Raw genomic sequence first — 19,218 nt, 5'->3', positions numbered from 1 at the left:
AACTGTATGGTCTGCGTTTGTTTCATTGAATGCAAAAATAACGTTTGATTCATTGGATGCATGATTGAAGGTTCATTCACTGAATGAACGAATGCAGTTTTATTCAAGAATGAATGAATGCAGTTTCAGTCTTTGAATGTATCAGTTATGTTTGAGATATTGAAATAATGAGAGAAGCTCTACTCATGAAGTAAACATTTGCAGTTTGTTTCAATGAGTAGAGTTTGATTCACTAAATGAATGCAGTTGGAATGCTTAAATGAACGTGTTAATTTTCTTTCATTGAATCAATGAGCAACGTTTGATGTATTGAATGTACGATTGCTGTTTGATTGAATAACAGAATGAATGTACTTTGTTTCTTTGAATGAATGCCTTGAGCTCGAGATATTGAATTAACGAGATAAGCTTTACTCATTGAATTAACACGTACAGTTTGTTTCAGTGCATGTATGTGTTCAGTTTGATGCCTTTAATGTTCGATTTACGTTTGTTTCATTCAATCCATAAATAACGTTTGATTCATTGAATGCCTGATTCTAGATCGATTCTAGTTTGATTCAAGAATGAATTAATTCAGTTATCAGTGTTTGAAGGAATGAATTAAGATTGATAAATTGAATGAATTAGAGAATTTCTACTCATTGAATTACCACTTGTTTTATTGAATCAATGAGTAACGTTTCCTTCATTGAACGTACGATTGAAGTTTTATTTATTCATTGAATGAATGCCTTAAGCTCGAGATATTGAATTAACGAGATAAGCTTTACTCATTGAATTAACACGTACAGTTTCTTTCAGTGAATGCATGAGTGCAGTTTGAAACAATGAATGAATGACTGAATGCAGTTTGTTTTAGTAAGTAAATGAGTGCAGTTTGATTCATTTAATGTAGGATTTACGTTTGTTTCATTCAATCCATAAATAACGTTTGATTCATTGAATGCATGATTCTAGATCGATTCTAGTTTGATTCCAGAATGAATTAATTCAGTTATCAGTGTTTTAAGGAATGAATTAAACTTGATAAATTGAATGAATTAGAGAATTTCTACTCATGAATTACCACTTGCAGTGTGTTTTATTGAATCAATGAATAACGTTTCATTCGTTGAACGTACGATTGAAGTTTTATTTATTCAATGAATGAATGCCTTACGCTCGAGATATTGAATTAACGAGATAAGCTCTGCTACATTAAGTAACACTCGCAGGTTGTTTCATTGAATCATTGAGTGCAGTTTGATTCATTGGATGAATGCAGTTGAACTCAATGAATGACTGTGTTAAGTTTGTTTCTTTAAATCAATGAAAACGTTTGATTTATTGAATGTGCGATTGCGGTTTGATTGAATAAAAGAATGAATGTACTTTGTTTCTTTGAATGAATGCGTTGAGCTCGAGATATTGAATTTACGAGATAAGCTTTACTCATTGACTTAACACGTACAGTTTGTTTCCGTGAATGCATGATTGCAGTTTGAAACAATGAATGAATGAATGAATGCAGTTTGTTTTAGTAAGTAAATGAGTGCAGTTTGATTCCTTTAATGTAGGATTTACGTTTGTTTCATTCAATCCATAAATAGCGTTTCATTCATTGAATGCATGATTGAAGTTTCATTTGTTAAATGAATGAATGCAATTTGTTTCATTGAATGACTGCATTAGGCTCGAGAGATTGAATTAACGAGATGTACAATACTACATGAAGTAACACTCGCAGTTTGTTTCATTGAATGATGAGTGCAGTTGGATTCATTGGATGAATGCAGTTGAACTCACTGAATGACTGTGTTAAGTTTGTTCCTTTAAATCAATGAAAACGATCGATGTATTGAATGTACGATTGCGGTTTGATTTAATAACAGAATGAATGAACTTTGTTTCTTTGAATGAATGCGTTGAGCTCGAGATATCGAATTAACGAGATAAGCTTTACTCATTGAATTAACACATAGTTTGTTTCAGTGCATATATGAGTGCAGTTTGAAACATTGAATGTAGGATTTACGTTTGTTTCATTGAATCCATAAATAACGTTTGATTCATTGAATGCATGGTTCTAGATCGATTCTAGTTTGATTCCAGAATGAATTAATTCAGTTATCAGTGTTTTGTTTCAGTGAATGTATGAGAACCGTTTGAAACAATGAATGAAAGAATGAATGCAGTTTGTTTTAGTAAATAACGTTAGATTCATTGGATGCATGATTGAAGGTTCATTCATTGAATGAACGAATGCAGTTTTATTCAAGAATGAATGAATGCAGTTACAGTCTTTGAATGAATCAGTTATGCTTGAGATATTGAAATAATGAGAGAAGGTCTACCCATGAAGTAAACATTTGCAATTTGTTTCAATGAGTAGAGTTTGATTCACTGAATGATTGCAGTTGGAATGCTTAAATGAACGTGTTACTTTTCTTTCATTGAATCAATGAGCAACGTTGATTCATTGAATGTACGATTGAAGTTTCACTTGTTGAATGAATGAATGCAGTTTGTTTCATTGAATGAATGCATTAAGCTGGAGGCATTGAATTAACGAGAGAAGCTCTACTACTTGAATTAGCACTCGCAGTTTGTTTATTGAATCAGTGAGTGCAGTTTGATTCGTTGAATGAATGAATGCAGTTCTTTGAATGAATGATTGCAGTTGGCATCTTTACCGTAAGATGAAGAAATTGAATTAATGCGATAAGCTCTCCTCATTGAAATAACATGTGCAGTTTCTTTTAGTGAATGCATGAGCGCAGATTGATACACTGAAGGAATGAATGAATGAATGCAGTTTCCTTTAGTAAATAAATGAGGGCAGTTTTATTCAATGAGTAACGTTTCCTTCATTGAACGTACGATTGAAGTTTTATTTATTCAATGAATGAATGCAATTTGTTTCATTGAATGACTGCATTAGGCTCGAGAGATTGAATTAACGAGATGTGCTCTACTACATGAAGTAACACTCGCAGTGTTTCATTGAATCATTCAGTGCAGTTTGTTTCATTGGATGAATGCAGTTGAACTCAATGAATGACTGTGTTAAGTTTGTTCCTTTAAATCAATGAAAACGATTGATTTATTGAATGTACGATTGCTGTTTGATTGAATAACAGAATGAATGTACTTTGTTTCTTTAAATGAATGCCTTGAGCTCGAGATATTGAATTAACGAGATAAGCTTTACTCATTGAATTAACACGTACAGTTTGTTTCAGTGCATGTATGTGTGCAGTTTGTAACATTGAATGAATGAATGAATGCAGATTGTTTTAGTAAGTAAATGAGTGCAGTTTGATGCCTTTAATGTTCGATTTACGTTTGTTTCATTCAATCCATAAATAACGTTTGATTCTTTGAATGCATGATTCCAGCTCGAATCTAGGTTGATTCAAGAATGAATTAATTCAGTTTTCAGTCTTTGAAAGAATGAATTAAGCTTGAGAAATTGAATGAATTGGAGAATTTCTACTCATTGAATTACCACTTGTAGAGTGTTTTATTGAATCAATGAGTAACGTTTCCTTCATTGAACGTACGATTGCAGTTTTATTTATTCATTGAATGAATGACTTACGCTCGAGATATTGAATTAACGAGATAAGCTTAACTCAGTGAATTAACACGCACTATTTGTTTCAGTGAATGTATGAGTGAGTATGAAACAATGAATGAAAGAATGAATGCAGTTTGTTTTAGTAAGTAAATGAGAGCAGTTTGATTCTTTTAATGTAGGATTTACGTTTGTTTCATTCAATCCATAAATAACGTTTCATTCATTGAATGTACGATTGAAGTTTCATTTGTTAAATGAATGAATGCAATTCTTTTTGTTTGAATGAATGCATTAAGCTCGAGACATTGCATCAACGAGAGAAGCTCTACTACTTGAATTAGCACGCGCAGTTTCTTTCGTTGGATTAGTGATTACAGCTTGATTCGTTGAATGAATGATTGCAGTTGGTTTCTTTGAATGAATGCCTTAAGATGGAGATATTGAAGTAAAGAGATTAGCTCGACTTATTGAAATAACATGTGCAGTTTGTTTCAGTCAATGTGTGAGTGTAGTTTGATACATTGAATGAATGACTGAATGCAGTTTGTTTTAGTAAATAAATGAGTGCACTTTGATTTCTTAACTGTATGGTTTGCGTTTGTTTCATTGAATGCAAAAATAACGTTTGATTCATTGGATGCATGATTGAAGGTTCATTCACTGAATGAACGAATGCAGTTTTATTCAAGAATGAATGAATGCAGTTTCAGTCTTTGAATGTATCAGTTATGCTTGAGATATTGAAATAATGAGAGAAGCTCTACTCATGAAGTAAACATTTGCAGTTTGTTTCAATGAGTAGAGTTTGATTCACTGAATGAATGCAGTTGGAATGCTTAAATGAACGTGTTAATTTTCTTTCATTGAATCAATGAGCAACGTTTGATGTATTGAATGTACGATTGCTGTTTGATTGAATAACAGAATGAATGTACTTTGTTTCTTTGAATTAATGCCTTGAGCTCGAGATATTGAATTAACGAGATAAGCTTTACTCATTGAATTAACACGTACAGTTTGTTTCAGTGCATGTATGTGTTCAGTTTGATGCCTTTAATGTAGGAATTACGTTTGTTTCATTCAATCCATAAATAACGTTTGATTCTTTGAATGCATGATTCCAGCTCGAATCTAGGTTGATTCAAGAATGAATTAATTCAGTTTTCAGTCTTTGAAAGAATGAATTAGGCTTGAGAAATTGAATGAATTGGAGAATTTCTACTCATTGAATTACCACTTGCAGTGTTTTTTTTTGAATCAATGAGTAACGTTTCCTTCATTGAACGTACGATTGAAGTTTTATTTATGCATTGAATGAATGCCTTAAGCTCGAGATATAGAATTAACGAGATAAGCTTTACTCATTGAATTAACACGTACAGTTCCGTTCAGTGAATGCATGAGTGCAGTTTGAAACAATCAATGAATGAAGGAATGCAGTTTGTTTTAGCAAGTCAATGAGTGCAGTTTGATTCATTTAATGTAGGATTTACGTTTGTTTCATTCAATCCATAAATAACGTTTGATTCATTGAATGCATGATTCTAGATCGATTCTAGTTTGATTCAAGAATGAATTAATTCAGTTATCAGTGTTTGAAGGAATGAATTAAGATTGATAAATTGAATGAATTAGAGAATTTCTACTCATTGAATTACCACTTGTTTTATTGAATCAATGAGTAACGTTTCCTTCATTGAACGTACGATTGAAGTTTTATTTATTCATTGAATGAATGCCTTAAGCTCGAGATATTGAATTAACGAGATAAGCTGTGCTACATTAAGTAACACTCGCAGGTTGTTTCATTGATTCATTGAGTGCAGTTTGATTCATTGGATGAATGCAGTTGAACTCAATGAATGACTGTGTTAAGTTTCTTTCAATCAATGAAAACGTTTGATTTATTGAATGTACGATTGCGGTTTGATTGAATAAAAGAATGAATGTACTTTGTTTCTTTGAGTGAATGCGTTGAGCTCGAGATATTGAATTTACGAGATAAGCTTTACTCATTGACTTAACACGTACAGTTTGTTTCCGTGAATGCATGAGTGCAGTTTGAAACAATGAATGAATGAATGAATGCAGTTTGTTTTAGTAAGTAAATGAGTGCAGTTTGATTCCTTTAATGTGGGATTTACGTTTGTTTCATTCAATCCATAAATAGCGTTTCATTCATTGAATGTACGATTGAAGTTTCATTTGTTAAATGAATGAATGCAATTTGTTTCATTGAATGACTGCATTAGACTCGAGAAATTGAATTAACGAGATGTACAATACTACATGAAGTAACACTCGCAGTTTGTTTCATTGAATGATGAGTGCAGTTGGATTCATTGGATGAATGCAGTTGAACTCACTGAATGACTGTGTTAAGTTTGTTCCTTTAAATCAATGAAAACGATCGATGTATTGAATGTACGATTGCGGTTTGATTTAATAACAGAATGAATGTACTTTGTTTCTTTGAATGAATGCGTTGAGCTCGAGATATCGAATTAACGAGATAAGCTTTACTCATTGAATTAACACGTACAGTTTGTTTCAGTGCATATATGAGTGAAACATTGAATGAATGAATGAATGCAGATTGTTTTAGTAAGTAAATGAGTGCAGTTTGATGCCTTTAATGTTCGATTTACGTTTGTTTCATTCAATCCATAAATAACGTTTGATTCTTTGAATGCATGATTCCAGCTCCAATCTGGGTTGATTCAAGAATGAATTAATTCAGTTTTCAGTCTTTGAAAGAATGAATTAAGCTTGATAAATTGGAGAATTTCTACTCATTGAATTACCACTTGTAGAGTGTTTTATTGAATCAATGAGTAACGTTTCCTTCATTGAACGTACGATTGAAGTTTTATTTATTCATTGAATGAATGACTTACGCTCGAGATATTGAATTAACGAGATAAGCTTTACTCATTGAATTAACACGTACAGTTTGTTTCAGTGAATGCATGAGTGCAGTTTGATACAATGAATGAATGTACGTTGTTTCTTTGAATGAATGCCTTACGCTCGTGATATTGAATTAACGAGATAAGCTTAACTCAGTGAATTAACACGTACTATTTGTTTCAGTGAATGTATGAGTGAGTATGAAACAATGAATGAAAGAATGAATGCAGTTTGTTTTAGTAAGTAAATGAGAGCAGTTTGATTCTTTTAATGTAGGATTTACGTTTGTTTCATTCAATCCATAAATAACGTTTCATTCATTGAATGTACGATTGAAGTTTCATTTGTTAAATGAATGAATGCAATTTTTTTTGTTTGAATGAATGCATTAAGCTCGAGACATTGCATCAACGAGAGAAGCTCTACTACTTGAATTAGCACGCGCAGTTTCTTTCGTTGGATTAGTGATTACAGCTTGATTCGTTGAATGAATGATTGCAGTTGGTTTCTTTGAATGAATGCCTTAAGATGGAGATATTGAAGTAAAGAGATTAGCTCGACTTATTGAAATAACATGTGCAGTTTGTTTCAGTCAATGTATGAGTGTAGTTTGATACATTGAATGAATGACTGAATGCAGTTTGTTTTAGTAAATAAATGAGTGCACTTTGATTTCTTAACTGTATGGTCTGCGTTTGTTTCATTGAATGCAAAAATAACGTTTGATTCATTGGATGCATGATTGAAGGTTCATTCACTGAATGAACGAATGCAGTTTTATTCAAGAATGAATGAATGCAGTTTCAGTCTTTGAATGTATCAGTTATGTTTGAGATATTGAAATAATGAGAGAAGCTCTACTCATGAAGTAAACATTTGCAGTTTGTTTCAATGAGTAGAGTTTGATTCACTAAATGAATGCAGTTGGAATGCTTAAATGAACGTGTTAATTTTCTTTCATTGAATCAATGAGCAATGTTGGATGTATTGAATGTACGATTGCTGTTTGATTGAATAACAGAATGAATGTACTTTGTTTCTTTGAATGAATGCCTTGAGCTCGAGATATTGAATTAACGAGATAAGCTTTACTCATTGAATTAACACGTACAGTTTGTTTCAGTGCATGTATGTGTTCAGTTTGATGCCTTTAATTTACGTTTACGTTTGTTTCATTCAATCCATAAATAACGTTTGATTCTTTGAATGCATGATTCCAGCTCGAATCTAGGTTGATTCAAGAATGAATTAATTCAGTTTTCAGTCTTTAAAAGAATGAATTAAGCTTGAGAAATTGAATGAATTGGAGAATTTCTACTCATTGAATTACCACTTGCAGTGTTTTTTTTTTAATCAATGAGTAACGTTTCCTTCATTGAACGTACGATTGAAGTTTTATTTATGCATTGAATTAATGCCTTAAGCTCGAGATATAGAATTAACGAGATAAGCTTTACTCATTGAATTAACACGTACAGTTTCTTTCAGTGAATGCATGAGTGCAGTTTGAAACAATCAATGAATGAATGAATGCAGTTTGTTTTAGCAAGTCAATGAGTGCAGTTTGATTCATTTGATGTAGGATTTACGTTTGTTTTATTCAATCCATAAATAACGTTTGATTCATTGAATGCATGATTCTAGATCGATTCTAGTTTGATTCAAGAATGAATTAATTCAGTTATCAGTGTTTGAAGGAATGAATTAAGATTGATAAATTGAATGAATTAGAGAATTTCTACTCATTGAATTACCACTTGTTTTATTGAATCAATGAGTAACGTTTCCTTCATTGAACGTACGATTGAAGTTTTATTTATTCATTGAATGAATGCCTTAAGCTCGAGATATTGAATTAACGAGATAAGCTTTACTCATTGAATTAACACGTACAGTTTCTTTCAGTGAATGCATGAGTGCAGTTTGAAACAATGAATGAATGAATGAATGCAGTTTGTTTTAGTAAGTAAATGAGTGCAGTTTGATTCATTTAATGTAGGATTTACGTTTGTTTCATTCAATCCATAAATAACGTTTGATTCATTGAATGCATGATTCTAGATCGATTCTAGTTTGATTCCAGAATGAATTAATTCAGTTATCAGTGTTTTAAGGAATGAATTAAACTTGATAAATTGAATGAATTAGAGAATTTCTACTCATGAATTACCACTTGCAGTGTGTTTTATTGAATCAATGAATAACGTTTCATTCATTGAACGTACGATTGAAGTTTTATTTATTCAATGAATGAATGCCTTACGCTCGAGATATTGAATTAACGAGATAAGCTCTGCTACATTAAGTAACACTCGCAGGTTGTTTCATTGAATCATTGAGTGCAGTTTGATTCATTGGATGAATGCAGTTGAACTCAATGAATGACTGTGTTAAGTTTGTTTCTTTAAATCAATGAAAACGTTTGATTTATTGAATGTGCGATTGCGGTTTGATTGAATAAAAGAATGAATGTACTTTGTTTCTTTGAATGAATGCGTTGAGCTCGAGATATTGAATTTACGAGATAAGCTTTACTCATTGACTTAACACGTACAGTTTTTTTCCGTGAATGCATGAGTGCAGTTTGAAACAATGAATGAATGAATGAATGCAGTTTGTTTTAGTAAGTAAATGAGTGCAGTTTGATTCCTTTAATGTAGGATTTACGTTTGTTTCATTCAATCCATAAATAGCGTTTCATTCATTGAATGCATGATTGAAGTTTCATTTGTTAAATGAATGAATGCAATTTGTTTCATTGAATGACTGCATTAGGCTCGAGAGATTGAATTAACGAGATGTACAATACTACATGAAGTAACACTCGCAGTTTGTTTCATTGAATGATGAGTGCAGTTGGATTCATTGGATGAATGCAGTTGAACTCACTGAATGACTGTGTTAAGTTTGTTCCTTTAAATCAATGAAAACGATCGATGTATTGAATGTACGATTGCGGTTTGATTTAATAACAGAATGAATGTACTTTGTTTCTTTGAATGAATGCGTTGAGCTCGAGATATCGAATTAACGAGATAAGCTTTACTCATTGAATTAACACGTACAGTTTGTTTCAGTGCATATATGAGTGAAACATTGAATGAATGAATGAATGCAGATTGTTTTAGTAAGTAAATGAGTGCAGTTTGATGCCTTTAATGTTCGATTTACGTTTGTTTCATTCAATCCATAAATAACGTTTGATTCTTTGAATGCATGATTCCAGCTCCAATCTGGGTTGATTCAAGAATGAATTAATTCAGTTTTCAGTCTTTGAAAGAATGAATTAAGCTTGATAAATTGGAGAATTTCTACTCATTGAATTACCACTTGTAGAGTGTTTTATTGAATCAATGAGTAACGTTTCCTTCATTGAACGTACGATTGAAGTTTTATTTATTCATTGAATGAATGACTTACGCTCGAGATATTGAATTAACGAGATAAGCTTTACTCATTGAATTAACACGTACAGTTTGTTTCAGTGAATGCATGAGTGCAGTTTGATACAATGAATGAATGTACGTTGTTTCTTTGAATGAATGCCTTACGCTCGTGATATTGAATTAACGAGATAAGCTTAACTCAGTGAATTAACACGTACTATTTGTTTCAGTGAATGTATGAGTGAGTATGAAACAATGAATGAAAGAATGAATGCAGTTTGTTTTAGTAAGTAAATGAGAGCAGTTTGATTCTTTTAATGTAGGATTTACGTTTGTTTCATTCAATCCATAAATAACGTTTCATTCATTGAATGTACGATTGAAGTTTCATTTGTTAAATGAATGAATGCAATTTTTTTTGTTTGAATGAATGCATTAAGCTCGAGACATTGCATCAACGAGAGAAGCTCTACTACTTGAATTAGCACGCGCAGTTTCTTTCGTTGGATTAGTGATTACAGCTTGATTCGTTGAATGAATGATTGCAGTTGGTTTCTTTGAATGAATGCCTTAAGATGGAGATATTGAAGTAAAGAGATTAGCTCGACTTATTGAAATAACATGTGCAGTTTGTTTCAGTCAATGTATGAGTGTAGTTTGATACATTGAATGAATGACTGAATGCAGTTTGTTTTAGTAAATAAATGAGTGCACTTTGATTTCTTAACTGTATGGTCTGCGTTTGTTTCATTGAATGCAAAAATAACGTTTGATTCATTGGATGCATGATTGAAGGTTCATTCACTGAATGAACGAATGCAGTTTTATTCAAGAATGAATGAATGCAGTTTCAGTCTTTGAATGTATCAGTTATGTTTGAGATATTGAAATAATGAGAGAAGCTCTACTCATGAAGTAAACATTTGCAGTTTGTTTCAATGAGTAGAGTTTGATTCACTAAATGAATGCAGTTGGAATGCTTAAATGAACGTGTTAATTTTCTTTCATTGAATCAATGAGCAATGTTGGATGTATTGAATGTACGATTGCTGTTTGATTGAATAACAGAATGAATGTACTTTGTTTCTTTGAATGAATGCCTTGAGCTCGAGATATTGAATTAACGAGATAAGCTTTACTCATTGAATTAACACGTACAGTTTGTTTCAGTGCATGTATGTGTTCAGTTTGATGCCTTTAATTTACGTTTACGTTTGTTTCATTCAATCCATAAATAACGTTTGATTCTTTGAATGCATGATTCCAGCTCGAATCTAGGTTGATTCAAGAATGAATTAATTCAGTTTTCAGTCTTTAAAAGAATGAATTAAGCTTGAGAAATTGAATGAATTGGAGAATTTCTACTCATTGAATTACCACTTGCAGTGTTTTTTTTTGAATCAATGAGTAACGATGTATTGAATGTACGATTGCGGTTTGATTTAATAACAGAATGAATGTACTTTGTTTCTTTGAATGAATGCGTTGAGCTCGAGATATCGAATTAACGAGATAAGCTTTACTCATTGAATTAACACATAGTTTGTTTCAGTGCATATATGAGTGCAGTTTGAAACATTGAATGTAGGATTTACGTTTGTTTCATTGAATCCATAAATAACGTTTGATTCATTGAATGCATGGTTCTAGATCGATTCTAGTTTGATTCCAGAATGAATTAATTCAGTTATCAGTGTTTTGTTTCAGTGAATGTATGAGAACCGTTTGATACAATGAATGAAAGAATGAATGCAGTTTGTTTTAGTAAATAACGTTAGATTCATTGGATGCATGATTGAAGGTTCATTCATTGAATGAACGAATGCAGTTTTATTCAAGAATGAATGAATGCAGTTTCAGTCTTTGAATGAATCAGTTATGCTTGAGATATTGAAATAATGAGAGAAGGTCTACCCATGAAGTAAACATTTGCAATTTGTTTCAATGAGTAGAGTTTGATTCACTGAATGATTGCAGTTGGAATGCTTAAATGAACGTGTTACTTTTCTTTCATTGAATCAATGAGCAACGTTGATTCATTGAATGTACGATTGAAGTTTCACTTGTTGAATGAATGAATGCAGTTTGTTTCATTGAATGAATGCATTAAGCTGGAGGCATTGAATTAACGAGAGAAGCTCTACTACTTGAATTAGCACTCGCAGTTTGTTTATTGAATCAGTGAGTGCAGTTTGATTCGTTGAATGAATGAATGCAGTTCTTTGAATGAATGATTGCAGTTGGCATCTTTACCGTAAGATGAAGAAATTGAATTAATGCGATAAGCTCTCCTCATTGAAATAACATGTGCAGTTTCTTTTAGTGAATGCATGAGCGCAGATTGATACACTGAAGGAATGAATGAATGAATGCAGTTTCCTTTAGTAAATAAATGAGGGCAGTTTTATTCAATGAGTAACGTTTCCTTCATTGAACGTACGATTGAAGTTTTATTTATTCAATGAATGAATGCAATTTGTTTCATTGAATGACTGCATTAGGCTCGAGAGATTGAATTAACGAGATGTGCTCTACTACATGAAGTAACACTCGCAGTGTTTCATTGAATCATTCAGTGCAGTTTGTTTCATTGGATGAATGCAGTTGAACTCAATGAATGACTGTGTTAAGTTTGTTCCTTTAAATCAATGAAAACGATTGATTTATTGAATGTACGATTGCTGTTTGATTGAATAACAGAATGAATGTACTTTGTTTCTTTAAATGAATGCCTTGAGCTCGAGATATTGAATTAACGAGATAAGCTTTACTCATTGAATTAACACGTACAGTTTGTTTCAGTGCATGTATGTGTGCAGTTTGTAACATTGAATGAATGAATGAATGCAGATTGTTTTAGTAAGTAAATGAGTGCAGTTTGATGCCTTTAATGTTCGATTTACGTTTGTTTCATTCAATCCATAAATAACGTTTGATTCTTTGAATGCATGATTCCAGCTCGAATCTAGGTTGATTCAAGAATGAATTAATTCAGTTTTCAGTCTTTGAAAGAATGAATTAAGCTTGAGAAATTGAATGAATTGGAGAATTTCTACTCATTGAATTACCACTTGTAGAGTGTTTTATTGAATCAATGAGTAACGTTTCCTTCATTGAACGTACGATTGCAGTTTTATTTATTCATTGAATGAATGACTTACGCTCGAGATATTGAATTAACGAGATAAGCTTAACTCAGTGAATTAACACGCACTATTTGTTTCAGTGAATGTATGAGTGAGTATGAAACAATGAATGAAAGAATGAATGCAGTTTGTTTTAGTAAGTAAATGAGAGCAGTTTGATTCTTTTAATGTAGGATTTACGTTTGTTTCATTCAATCCATAAATAACGTTTCATTCATTGAATGTACGATTGAAGTTTCATTTGTTAAATGAATGAATGCAATTCTTTTTGTTTGAATGAATGCATTAAGCTCGAGACATTGCATCAACGAGAGAAGCTCTACTACTTGAATTAGCACGCGCAGTTTCTTTCGTTGGATTAGTGATTACAGCTTGATTCGTTGAATGAATGATTGCAGTTGGTTTCTTTGAATGAATGCCTTAAGATGGAGATATTGAAGTAAAGAGATTAGCTCGACTTATTGAAATAACATGTGCAGTTTGTTTCAGTCAATGTGTGAGTGTAGTTTGATACATTGAATGAATGACTGAATGCAGTTTGTTTTAGTAAATAAATGAGTGCACTTTGATTTCTTAACTGTATGGTTTGCGTTTGTTTCATTGAATGCAAAAATAACGTTTGATTCATTGGATGCATGATTGAAGGTTCATTCACTGAATGAACGAATGCAGTTTTATTCAAGAATGAATGAATGCAGTTTCAGTCTTTGAATGTATCAGTTATGCTTGAGATATTGAAATAATGAGAGAAGCTCTACTCATGAAGTAAACATTTGCAGTTTGTTTCAATGAGTAGAGTTTGATTCACTAAATGAATGCAGTTGGAATGCTTAAATGAACGTGTTAATTTTCTTTCATTGAATCAATGAGCAACGTTTGATGTATTGAATGTACGATTGCTGTTTGATTGAATAACAGAATGAATGTACTTTGTTTCTTTGAATGAATGCCTTGAGCTCGAGATATTGAATTAACGAGATAAGCTTTACTCATTGAATTAACACGTACAGTTTGTTTCAGTGCATGTATGTGTTCAGTTTGATGCCTTTAATGTTCGATTTACGTTTGTTTCATTCAATCCATAAATAACGTTTGATTCATTGAATGCATGATTCTAGATCGATTCTAGTTTGATTCAAGAATGAATTAATTCAGTTATCAGTGTTTGAAGGAATGAATTAAGATTGATAAATTGAATGAATTAGAGAATTTCTACTCATTGAATTACCACTTGTTTTATTGAATCAATGAGTAACGTTTCCTTCATTGAACGTACGATTGAAGTTTTATTTATTCATTGAATGAATGCCTTAAGCTCGAGATATTGAATTAACGAGATAAGCTTTACTCATTGAATTAACACGTACAGTTTCTTTCAGTGAATGCATGAGTGCAGTTTGAAACAATGAATGAATGAATGAATGCAGTTTGTTTTAGTAAGTAAATGAGTGCAGTTTGATTCATTTAATGTAGGATTTACGTTTGTTTCATTCAATCCATAAATAACGTTTGATTCATTGAATGCATGATTCTAGATCGATTCTAGTTTGATTCCAGAATGAATTAATTCAGTTATCAGTGTTTTAAGGAATGAATTAAACTTGATAAATTGAATGAATTAGAGAATTTCTACTCATGAATTACCACTTGCAGTGTGTTTTATTGAATCAATGAATAACGTTTCATTCATTGAACGTACGATTGAAGTTTTATTTATTCAATGAATGAATGCCTTACGCTCGAGATATTGAATTAACGAGATAAGCTCTGCTACATTAAGTAACACTCGCAGGTTGTTTCATTGAATCATTGAGTGCAGTTTGATTCATTGGATGAATGCAGTTGAACTCAATGAATGACTGTGTTAAGTTTGTTTCTTTAAATCAATGAAAACGTTTGATTTATTGAATGTGCGATTGCGGTTTGATTGAATAAAAGAATGAATGTACTTTGTTTCTTTGAATGAATGCGTTGAGCTCGAGATATTGAATTTACGAGATAAGCTTTACTCATTGACTTAACACGTACAGTTTTTTTCCGTGAATGCATGAGTGCAGTTTGAAACAATGAATGAATGAATGAATGCAGTTTGTTTTAGTAAGTAAATGAGTGCAGTTTGATTCCTTTAATGTAGGATTTACGTTTGTTTCATTCAATCCATAAATAGCGTTTCATTCATTGAATGCATGATTGAAGTTTCATTTGTTAAATGAATGAATGCAATTTGTTTCATTGAATGACTGCATTAGGCTCGAGAGATTGAATTAACGAGATGTACAATACTACATGAAGTAACACTCGCAGTTTGTTTCATTGAATGATGAGTGCAGTTGGATTCATTGGATGAATGCAGTTGAACTCACTGAATGACTGTGTTAAGTTTGTTCCTTTAAATCAATGAAAACGATCGATGTATTGAATGTACGATTGCGGTTTGATTTAATAACAGAATGAATGTACTTTGTTTCTTTGAATGAATGCGTTGAGCTCGAGATATCGAATTAACGAGATAAGCTTTACTCATTGAATTAACACGTACAGTTTGTTTCAGTGCATATATGAGTGAAACATTGAATGAATGAATGAATGCAGATTGTTTTAGTAAGTAAATGAGTGCAGTTTGATGCCTTTAATGTTCGATTTACGTTTGTTTCATTCAATCCATAAATAACGTTTGATTCTTTGAATGCATGATTCCAGCTCCAATCTGGGTTGATTCAAGAATGAATTAATTCAGTTTTCAGTCTTTGAAAGAATGAATTAAGCTTGATAAATTGGAGAATTTCTACTCATTGAATTACCACTTGTAGAGTGTTTTATTGAATCAATGAGTAACGTTTCCTTCATTGAACGTACGATTGAAGTTTTATTTATTCATTGAATGAATGACTTACGCTCGAGATATTGAATTAACGAGATAAGCTTTACTCATTGAATTAACACGTACAGTTTGTTTCAGTGAATGCATGAGTGCAGTTTGATACAATGAATGAATGTACGTTGTTTCTTTGAATGAATGCCTTACGCTCGTGATATTGAATTAACGAGATAAGCTTAACTCAGTGAATTAACACGTACTATTTGTTTCAGTGAATGTATGAGTGAGTATGAAACAATGAATGAAAGAATGAATGCAGTTTGTTTTAGTAAGTAAATGAGAGCAGTTTGATTCTTTTAATGTAGGATTTACGTTTGTTTCATTCAATCCATAAATAACGTTTCATTCATTGAATGTACGATTGAAGTTTCATTTGTTAAATGAATGAATGCAATTTTTTTTGTTTGAATGAATGCATTAAGCTCGAGACATTGCATCAACGAGAGAAGCTCTACTACTTGAATTAGCACGCGCAGTTTCTTTCGTTGGATTAGTGATTACAGCTTGATTCGTTGAATGAATGATTGCAGTTGGTTTCTTTGAATGAATGCCTTAAGATGGAGATATTGAAGTAAAGAGATTAGCTCGACTTATTGAAATAACATGTGCAGTTTGTTTCAGTCAATGTATGAGTGTAGTTTGATACATTGAATGAATGACTGAATGCAGTTTGTTTTAGTAAATAAATGAGTGCACTTTGATTTCTTAACTGTATGGTCTGCGTTTGTTTCATTGAATGCAAAAATAACGTTTGATTCATTGGATGCATGATTGAAGGTTCATTCACTGAATGAACGAATGCAGTTTTATTCAAGAATGAATGAATGCAGTTTCAGTCTTTGAATGTATCAGTTATGTTTGAGATATTGAAATAATGAGAGAAGCTCTACTCATGAAGTAAACATTTGCAGTTTGTTTCAATGAGTAGAGTTTGATTCACTAAATGAATGCAGTTGGAATGCTTAAATGAACGTGTTAATTTTCTTTCATTGAATCAATGAGCAATGTTGGATGTATTGAATGTACGATTGCTGTTTGATTGAATAACAGAATGAATGTACTTTGTTTCTTTGAATGAATGCCTTGAGCTCGAGATATTGAATTAACGAGATAAGCTTTACTCATTGAATTAACACGTACAGTTTGTTTCAGTGCATGTATGTGTTCAGTTTGATGCCTTTAATTTACGTTTACGTTTGTTTCATTCAATCCATAAATAACGTTTGATTCTTTGAATGCATGATTCCAGCTCGAATCTAGGTTGATTCAAGAATGAATTAATTCAGTTTTCAGTCTTTAAAAGAATGAATTAAGCTTGAGAAATTGAATGAATTGGAGAATTTCTACTCATTGAATTACCACTTGCAGTGTTTTTTTTTGAATCAATGAGTAACGTTTCCTTCATTGAACGTACGATTGAAGTTTTATTTATGCATTGAATTAATGCCTTAAGCTCGAGATATAGAATTAACGAGATAAGCTTTACTCATTGAATTAACACGTACAGTTTCTTTCAGTGAATGCATGAGTGCAGTTTGAAACAATCAATGAATGAATGAATGCAGTTTGTTTTAGCAAGTCAATGAGTGCAGTTTGATTCATTTGATGTAGGATTTACGTTTGTTTTATTCAATCCATAAATAACGTTTGATTCATTGAATGCATGATTCTAGATCGATTCTAGTTTGATTCAAGAATGAATTAATTCAGTTATCAGTGTTTGAAGGAATGAATTAAGATTGATAAATTGAATGAATTAGAGAATTTCTACTCATTGAATTACCACTTGTTTTATTGAATCAATGAGTAACGTTTCCTTCATTGAACGTACGATTGAAGTTTTATTTATTCATTGAATGAATGCCTTAAGCTCGAGATATTGAATTAACGAGATAAGCTTTACTCATTGAATTAACACGTACAGTTTCTTTCAGTGAATGCATGAGTGCAGTTTGAAACAATGAATGAATGAATGAATGCAGTTTGTTTTAGTAAGTAAATGAGTGCAGTTTGATTCATTTAATGTAGGATTTACGTTTGTTTCATTCAATCCATAAATAACGTTTGATTCATTGAATGCATGATTCTAGATCGATTCTAGTTTGATTCCAGAATGAATTAATTCAGTTATCAGTGTTTTAAGGAATGAATTAAACTTGATAAATTGAATGAATTAGAGAATTTCTACTCATGAATTACCACTTGCAGTGTGTTTTATTGAATCAATGAATAACGTTTCATTCATTGAACGTACGATTGAAGTTTTATTTATTCAATGAATGAATGCCTTACGCTCGAGATATTGAATTAACGAGATAAGCTCTGCTACATTAAGTAACACTCGCAGGTTGTTTCATTGAATCATTGAGTGCAGTTTGATTCATTGGATGAATGCAGTTGAACTCAATGAATGACTGTGTTAAGTTTGTTTCTTTAAATCAATGAAAACGTTTGATTTATTGAATGTGCGATTGCGGTTTGATTGAATAAAAGAATGAATGTACTTTGTTTCTTTGAATGAATGCGTTGAGCTCGAGATATTGAATTTACGAGATAAGCTTTACTCATTGACTTAACACGTACAGTTTTTTTCCGTGAATGCATGAGTGCAGTTTGAAACAATGAATGAATGAATGAATGCAGTTTGTTTTAGTAAGTAAATGAGTGCAGTTTGATTCCTTTAATGTAGGATTTACGTTTGTTTCATTCAATCCATAAATAGCGTTTCATTCATTGAATGCATGATTGAAGTTTCATTTGTTAAATGAATGAATGCAATTTGTTTCATTGAATGACTGCATTAGGCTCGAGAGATTGAATTAACGAGATGTACAATACTACATGAAGTAACACTCGCAGTTTGTTTCATTGAATGATGAGTGCAGTTGGATTCATTGGATGAATGCAGTTGAACTCACTGAATGACTGTGTTAAGTTTGTTCCTTTAAATCAATGAAAACGATCGATGTATTGAATGTACGATTGCGGTTTGATTTAATAACAGAATGAATGTACTTTGTTTCTTTGAATGAATGCGTTGAGCTCGAGATATCGAATTAACGAGATAAGCTTTACTCATTGAATTAACACGTACAGTTTGTTTCAGTGCATATATGAGTGAAACATTGAATGAATGAATGAATGCAGATTGTTTTAGTAAGTAAATGAGTGCAGTTTGATGCCTTTAATGTTCGATTTACGTTTGTTTCATTCAATCCATAAATAACGTTTGATTCTTTGAATGCATGATTCCAGCTCCAATCTGGGTTGATTCAAGAATGAATTAATTCAGTTTTCAGTCTTTGAAAGAATGAATTAAGCTTGATAAATTGGAGA

Source organism: Chiloscyllium plagiosum, unplaced genomic scaffold (assembly GCF_037043375.1).
Source record: "Chiloscyllium plagiosum isolate Xiang-an unplaced genomic scaffold, Cpla_swu_hap1 HiC_scaffold_44, whole genome shotgun sequence".
In the NCBI taxonomy this organism is placed as follows: Eukaryota; Metazoa; Chordata; class Chondrichthyes; order Orectolobiformes; family Hemiscylliidae; genus Chiloscyllium; species Chiloscyllium plagiosum.
This window is presented reverse-complemented; position numbering follows the sequence as displayed.